The sequence below is a fragment of the Schistocerca americana genome, chromosome 1 (assembly GCF_021461395.2).
Source record: "Schistocerca americana isolate TAMUIC-IGC-003095 chromosome 1, iqSchAmer2.1, whole genome shotgun sequence".
NCBI lineage: Eukaryota > Metazoa > Arthropoda > Insecta > Orthoptera > Acrididae > Schistocerca > Schistocerca americana.
In genome coordinates, this window is record NC_060119.1 from 1,018,274,033 (window position 1) to 1,018,282,085 (window position 8,053).

Here is an 8,053-nt window from a genome sequence, read left to right on the forward strand (position 1 = left end):
GTAATATTAACTATGCTATTAGCAAACATTTCATGGCATTTGGTATGCATATATTTGTTACTGTTGCCCAGAAACAATCCTGTTATGCCAGCAAGGCAGTAGTATTGCACTACAGAAGCAAATCCATACACACTGGGCATAGATATTTCATCTGTCATGTGTTCACTGATTAGCTTAATGTTTTCTGCTACGTGATAAAAATAAATATTCAATATAGTGACTTATTCACTAGTTTTTAGTAAAAATTGTCAGAATCTTCATGATGACCTGTGCTTCTTGGCATAATTCAAGTAGTATTCCTGTTTTGAGATAAATAAGAATTTTTGCAGCCAAGATTGCATGTTGAAATATTTTTATATCCTCAGTGACTGTTTTCAACAGTCTGTAGTCTTCAAATCAACAGTATACCACAAGAAAAACATTACTGTGACGATCTGCATAAAAGGACAACTTGTATAAAAGTAGAAAAGCATAGTAACCAAATCACAATATTTTATTACACACCTACTGGAGATATTACTGTGTATGAATCTCGCAACCATAATGAAAGCATGCTCTATTTACAAAACACAGGCCTACATTGGCTTGTCAAATACATAAGAGAGTAGAGAAGTCCATAGCACCATCAATGTGCTGTGCTGTGGAGTGGAGACAATTTAATCATTTGAGCCATCACAGCTACGGCCCTTCAGGAAAGACTAAGCAAGCCTGCAGCAGAAGCATTTATAGGCAGTTACGTGCTTGGACAACTGGTGGTGAGCCATTACATACATTATTAAATATTCTTAGAAATACAACAATGTACTCACTAGAAACATTGACATAGGAATGGTGGGTATACACTGAAGAGCCAGAGAAACTGGTACACATGTCAAATATCGTGTAGTGCCGCAACCTGACATGACATTAACTTGACTAATGTCTGAACTAGTGCTGGAGGGAATTGACATCATGAATCCTGCAGGGCTGTTCATAAATCAGTAAGAGTATGAGGGGGTGGTGTTCTCTTCCGAACAGCACATTGTAGTGCATGCCAGATATGCTCAATAAAGTTCATGTCTGGGGATTTTGGTGGCCACTGGAAGTGTTTAAACTCAGAAGAGTGTTCCTGGAGCCACTCTGTAGGAATTCTGGACGTGTGGGGTGTTGCATTGTCCTGCTCTAGAATTGCCCAAGTCTGTCGGGATATGCACAATGGATATGAATAGATGCTGGTGACCAGTCAGGATGCTTGCGTTCGTGTCGCCTGTCGATCGTATCCAGACGTTTCAGGGGTCCCATATTACTCCAACTGCACACACCCCACACCATTACAGACCTCCACCAGCTTGAACAGTCCCCTGCTGACATCCAGAGTACATGAATTCATGAGGTTGCCTCCATATCCGTACACATCCATCAGCTAGATACAGTTTGAAATTAGACTCATCCGAACCGGCAACAAGTTTCCACTCATCAACAGTCCAGTGTCTGCATTGACGGGCCAAGGCGAGGCGTAAAGCTTTGTGTCGGGCAGTCATCAAGGGTACACAAGTGGGCCTTCGGCTCCGGAAGCCCATATCGATGATGTTTCATTCAATGGTTTGCATGCACACACTTCTTGATGGCCCAGCATTGAAATCTGTAGCAATTTGCAGAATGGTTGCAGTTCTGTCGCATTGAATGATTATCTTCAGTCATCGTTGGTCTCATTTTTGCAGGCTTTTATCTTGCTGCAGCGATGTCAGAGATTTTATGTTTTACTGGATTCCTGATATTCATGGTACAGTCTTGAAATGGTCATATGGGAAAATCCCCACTTCATCGCTACCTTGGAGATGCTGTGTCCCAATCACTCGTGCGCCTTATATAACATCACATTCAAACTTGATTGAATCTTGATGCCGGCCGCGGTGGCCGAGCGGGTCTAGGTGCTTCAGTCCAGAACCACGCAGCTGCTATGATCGCAGGTTCGAATCCTGCATGTGTGTGATGTCCTTAGGTTAGTTACGTTAAGTAGTTGTAAGTTTAGGGGACTGATGACCTCAGATGTTGAGTCCCATAGTACTTAGAGCCATTTGAACCATTGAAATCTTGATAACCTGCCATGGTAGCAGCAGTGACTGATCTAACAACTACACCAGATACTTGCCGTCTTATATGAGACTTCGCGACCACAGCGCTGTATTCTGCCTGTTTACATATATCTCTATTGGAATACACGTGCCTGAACCAGTTTCTTTGGCACTTCAGTGTATAATAGAAAAATTATCTATCGGTCTAAGCATAAACAGCCATAAGCATTACATAATATCACAAAGTAGGATTAAGAATGTCGGTTCACCTGAATCAACAGTACAATTATGTTCTTCCTTGTTTATAGATGAACATGAATTGTCTTGTTGAAGGTAACAGTGCATAAACACACAGTTCCTACATTTATAGGATGATCCAAAAAATCATACTGAGGACACTGTCATGCTGCATTTGAAGTGTAATGTCTGCAACAATTGGCTAAGGAGATTCTCATAGGCTGGACTGCCTTAGGGTTACAGGTCCAACATTTGAACATTCGTGGAAAAATAAAATTGACAGTAAAAATTTAAAAAAATGCTCACCATAAGGTATTAGTATGAAGAACCTATGGGTAGGGTAGTACAGATATGAGAGGGCTCTCATTGTAACATATATAGCCTATCAACAGCTCCACAGATGAACTCTCCTCCACTCAGTGGCACTCTGTTGGTGCTATGCACTTTTTATCTACTCTGTTTCTTGATTTTTGAGACTTTCTTTATAGATAATGAATTTTCTGTATATGACATAATTAGGCAAATGTGGTGTGTTTGTTTTATAGATAGTGTGCTCTTGTTGTGGTTGTGAGATTCATGCACATAAATATTATTTCAAGAAGGTATGTAAAAATATATTGCGACGTGGTTATTATGTTACTCCACTTGTATACAGGTTGTACAGTTATGTAGATTTTCAGAGTAATGTTTTTCTCCTGATATATTGTGGATCCGAAGATGACTGTAGACTCTGTTGAAATCGGTCATTGAAGAAATAAAAATATTTCAACATGTGATCATGGGTGCAAAAATTTTTATTTATCATCAAATAAATCACATAATGCCCAGAAAAATGTGCAATTTCCATAATCCTAGTTTGTTGTCTCCCCATTCCCACCTTGCTATTCCTCTTTCCCTGTCACATTTTCTGTATTATACTACAAATGATTCTTTCATTTTTAAAGTTCTGTACGTTTCCAAAGTTTTACATGTACAAATATGACTTGGTGCATGATTAGAAACATAAACTCACGAAGTTTGTGTTAACACACTGCATGTGTTCTAAGAGTGCCCCTTTGATCACACGTCCAAGCTATAGTCTAGTTCCTTATGTACCGACATCCTTTCAGTGGTCATCGCAGCAACGCTGATAAGTTTTGTAGTTATCTTGGCGGCGGGTGTGGGGTGTGAAAATACAGTCCTTAATGTACACTCAAAGGAAAAAGTCACAAGAGAACAGAACCACATCAGCGTCATCCCAACAGCAAACCCAGTGACACAAAAGTTCATTGTTCAGATAATGGCAAATAGTGATGCTCCAGTGAGCAGCGGTCCTGTCTCATTCGAAGGTCAGACTCTAAGAATCATAAACAGTCAGTTGTGGACACAACAACAAAACTGCAGCAGCAGCTGCAGCATATCTAGGTAAGAGGTACCTGCCAACCTTCTCACAGAAGAAACATAGCCCATACATCTTTGTCTGTGACATGGCACAGAAAACATTAACCTTCGGCAAAACTTGTTCATGCACAAAGATTTTGTGAGGATTTTCAATGCCCCACACTCTCACATTGCAGTGAGTAACATTTTCATTGCTACAGATGTGATCTCTGCATTCTGTGTGAGTGCAGCTTTGTTGTTGCTGTAGAGCTCACCAAATGTTGTTAGTTGTTCTGAGACGGCATTTCAGCCACTACGAAATAGTTATCATCCAATTTTAAGAAAACTATTTCTTGAAGAAAATTGATTTTTGCACATCTTAGTCTATCTCTAGTCAATAAAGGTCTTTAAGTTATTCATTATACAGTGTATAAAATTGAGTAGAACAGTGAATGAAATTTTAGAGTTTGTATTTGTAAAAATGTATTGTGTAAACCTTGTGTATGGTTGATTTTTAGCTCATACATTGCTGTGTATGTTGATACGGTATCACAATTCTATTTAAAATTGGGAGGAGAATGCTATCTTCTTTTGTTCTTGAGTTATTGGAATTTTATTTATTTTTTTATTTTTTTTAATTATTTTTTTTTTTTTTTTACAGCACACAGTCTTATGTTATTTGATAAATACTCAAAACTTTGTTTGCTATGATATGGAAGTAATTTGTCTGCAAATGGCTCTGAGCACTATGGGACTTGACATCTGTGGTCATCAGTCCCCTAGAACTTAGAACTACTTAAACCTAACTAACCTAAGGACATCACACACATCCATGCCCGAGGCAGGATTCGAACCTGCGACCGTAGCAGTCGCACAGTTCCGGACTGAGTGCCTAGAACCGCTAGACCACCGCGGCCAGCAATTTGTCTGCAGCAATGAGGGGTCGGCAGAATGGGAAGTATAAAAACATTGATAACGCTTAAGGGAAAACCCAGGGGCTGCATTTAGACATGTCTTCAGAACCTGTCCTGTGTCAGAGCATGGCGAGTTGACTTGTCCACAGCAATCAAAGGATTAACCTTTCCAGATAAATGGAAAGTTGCTTCATTGATGGAGGGAAGGTTGCTCCATTGCTGAATATCAGCTTGGAGGCAAAATGTTCATCCTCGAATGCTTTCAGCATTGTGATGCAAAATTGATTTCAGTGGCCATAATCTTCCAGTTTTAATTTCTGCAGTGGCTACAGACAGTATGATTTGAAATATAACAGTCATCACAGGGTCTTCTGCTCATTTTGCTATGGTATTCAATGTTCATGGCAGTCCACAGAATTTTTGAACTGTTTACAAAACTTGCGCTCACCTTGTCCAAAGTTCCATATGGCATCCTTGGTCAACAAGTACTTCGCTGTTTACAAAGGCCCAATTGTCCCTAAATTGTCGATACCAAAGTACAGTGCTCTGTTTACATGGCAGCTTTTTTCCATAATTCCTTGTGAATGCATGCTGCACTGTTACCACAAACATATTGCATATTCCAACACAAAAAATTTGTTCCTTGCTTTATCATCCTTCTGTCAAGGCACTGCAATCTTTTAACACCAATGGTGGGTACAGTGCAAACCCTAAGGCTGTATGGTTCTATTCATGCATCAATAATGTTTGTACGTGTAATACTTTGGTAAATACAATCCTTAGAGATTGAGTGAATCATTTATAGGAACCCTGTATTTTAGCTTTAGTTTGCCCGTTAATTCGAATAGTCACTATTATCACCTCCTGTGACTGTCAAAATAACTTGTCAAAAAGCTTTCGTTGTTGTGCAGTCTAGTAAGAGTGGTACAATCTTGAATCATCTTTGTTTATATGAAATGGTACTGACTGACAATCACTTTCAAAAGGCAGGTTATTTATGTTGGAGGGGAGTATTGGAGATAATAGAGGGGTGAGACATTTACTTTGTGTGTTTATTTTTTCACTGTTTCATCAGACACCTTACATTCTGTGTAATTTTCTTCTTTAACAGTAAGCATCTTTACACATTGGTATTATTGTTATTATTATTATTATTATTATTATTATTTGCCTGCAGGAAATTCTGCTGTAACATGGTGGACAGCAGAAATTGTTTGCACCGTCGGTGTTACCACGAGCATCAGAAGGAATACCTTAGTGGCAGTGTGTTGCTGAGGTGGTGTGCTGTAATGGTCTGCTGCATGTGTACTCTTTGTGAGGAATAACTTCAGGTTGCAAGATGTGCTCATGCATACACTAAAGGCTTTATAAAATTTTGTAAAATATGAATTACGGACTTCTGGCAAACTGTTGCGCAGTGAACTAAAAAATGGACAAGCCACCAGTTCATCAAGTGAATATGTATTGTGCAGCATGCCTTCTGTGGATTGGTGGTACTGAAACTATTCTTAGCTGCATCACGCTAGTGAAAACTTTCCATAAATTGTAATTCATTGTGATATGGGAAAAAGTTTTATTTATTACAAACAGACCTAACATGTGCACTATTTGACTAAGGAAACTGTTCAGCTAGTGAGCTGTGGCGACCTCAATGTTCGATATTTTTTTCCTAAGAAAAATATGCAATTCATACGAACATCTTTGAGTGGAAATTGTGCAGAAAGTATTATTTATAGGTAGGTGCACATTTATTGCAAGTGACAATGTAGTGCTTTCGTTAAATTGTATATTGTACTTTAATCATGCCTTTAGACCGCAAGAGCAGGACAGTGTCTGTTAACAGGCTTTGAAGGCTCTGTTGTTTTATAGGCCTAAAACACTGCTATGCAGTGTTAGAAGACTAGCTGTGTTGTATATCTGTAAACTAGTGCTTGATATTGTATTATATTAAATTGCATTCCACATGCAAATTGTTGTTGTTTTTGTGTGAGTCATCTGCAGTTTTTGACATAGGAAAATAAAAAGTTTTTACAAATGTTTTGATGTGGAATAGTTAAATAGAAAATGTTTCCTTCACCTTCGATTTGTGACATCAGTGTAGTTGTACATGAATTGTCCTCTGCTGTTTCATGCCACTTTTTTACATAAAAAAATGACTTTGCATAGAACTCTAGATAGATTTTGCAGAAATTTTTTGCAAATTTTCAATTTTTGAGGATGGTACATTTGCAGAAAGGTTAGAACAAATTGCCATTAGGAGTAGGTCCTCAGTAAGAGACTGCACCTGATGTAATGTTATTATCAGCTTGTATTGTCTTGTTTTATTTTTTTTATAAGATCTGTCTTGCCAATGGTGCATATTATATGCTTTGGAGCTGCTGTCACAGGCTGAAGCATTACAGGTGTGAAAAATGGTAACTTTTTAAGGAGGTATAATCACCCATCTTTGTAATATAGCTTTATATTTCACTTCATTCTACTTTGTTCCTGTATTTTAAAATTAGACTGAAACTTAATTTTCGTGTGATAATTTTTTTTACTTTACTCTTTATCTACGTATTTGTTGAGGTTCTCCCTTTTTATTGAGCTCTGTTACATAGTATATTTATGGTATCATGTTAGAATTTGACAATTAAATACAGATAGGCTGCTATGTCACATTCTGCAGAGACATGAAATTTAACTGCTGGATGCCTGTGATAAAGTGGATGAATTTTGTTATTAATAATCTGTAACAGCTTCTCTGCATTGTTTGACGCAGTCTTTTTAAGGCACAAGAATTTCATTGTTCTTATGTTATTGTGTTGATAATGGCATGATCTCACGAGATGCTATCTAGATTGATGTAAAGCTGAATTTTTGGTTTGGATATTTGATTCAAACATCTTGAGTGAGAGACTGTATCTATTAGATATGGCTAAATGCACTTCAGTTTGTATGTATAGCTTAATTATATTTGCTTTTCCTGTAATAGGATTGCATTGTAGTGACTGAGCTGCCTTCATTCTAAGGTGGTCAAGGATCTTGTAAAGATAAGAACCTAGGCTTGCGTGGTGTTACATAGCAATATTTCAGAGCACACAATTTAATGTTGTTTTACATTTTGTACTATTTTATTGCTTCTGTTGAGTTTTGACTGTGAAAATTGAATGAAATTGAGAATTCAGCCTGAAAACAGTCCAGATATGTACATGTGTGTCATGGTGTGCATTAAATTTTTTAATGACAACATATAAATAATGCAAATAATTATTGAGAGAATTTCAGCCAAATAGTTCCTCATGCATGTGTCAGAGTAAAGTGGAGATCTTACAATAGACTTCGCATACATTGGGGATCTCTCTCTCTCTCTCTCTCTCTCTCTCTCTCTCTCTCTCTCTCTCTCTCTAACTCTCTCTCTCTAACTCTCTAAGCATCTGGATTGTTACAAATGTAAACTTGCCATTATTTGTGAAATAAGTTTGACGTTAGCAGTGTGATTAAAGTATT

At 37.8% G+C, this 8,053-nt stretch overlaps 1 protein-coding gene across 4 annotated transcripts in view; it reads left to right on the top strand.

The window, feature by feature from the left end:
* Positions 1–7,801, top strand: part of LOC124616324 (beta-TrCP) — a 116,163-nt gene extending 108,362 nt beyond the window's left edge. For all 4 annotated transcript variants that reach the window (XM_047144640.1, XM_047144656.1, XM_047144648.1 and 1 more), the window contains exon 12: positions 5,742–7,801. The gene's annotated coding sequence lies outside the window, so the exon portion shown is untranslated. The remainder of the gene's footprint in view (positions 1–5,741) is intronic.
* Positions 7,802–8,053: the final 252 nt, after the last annotated feature.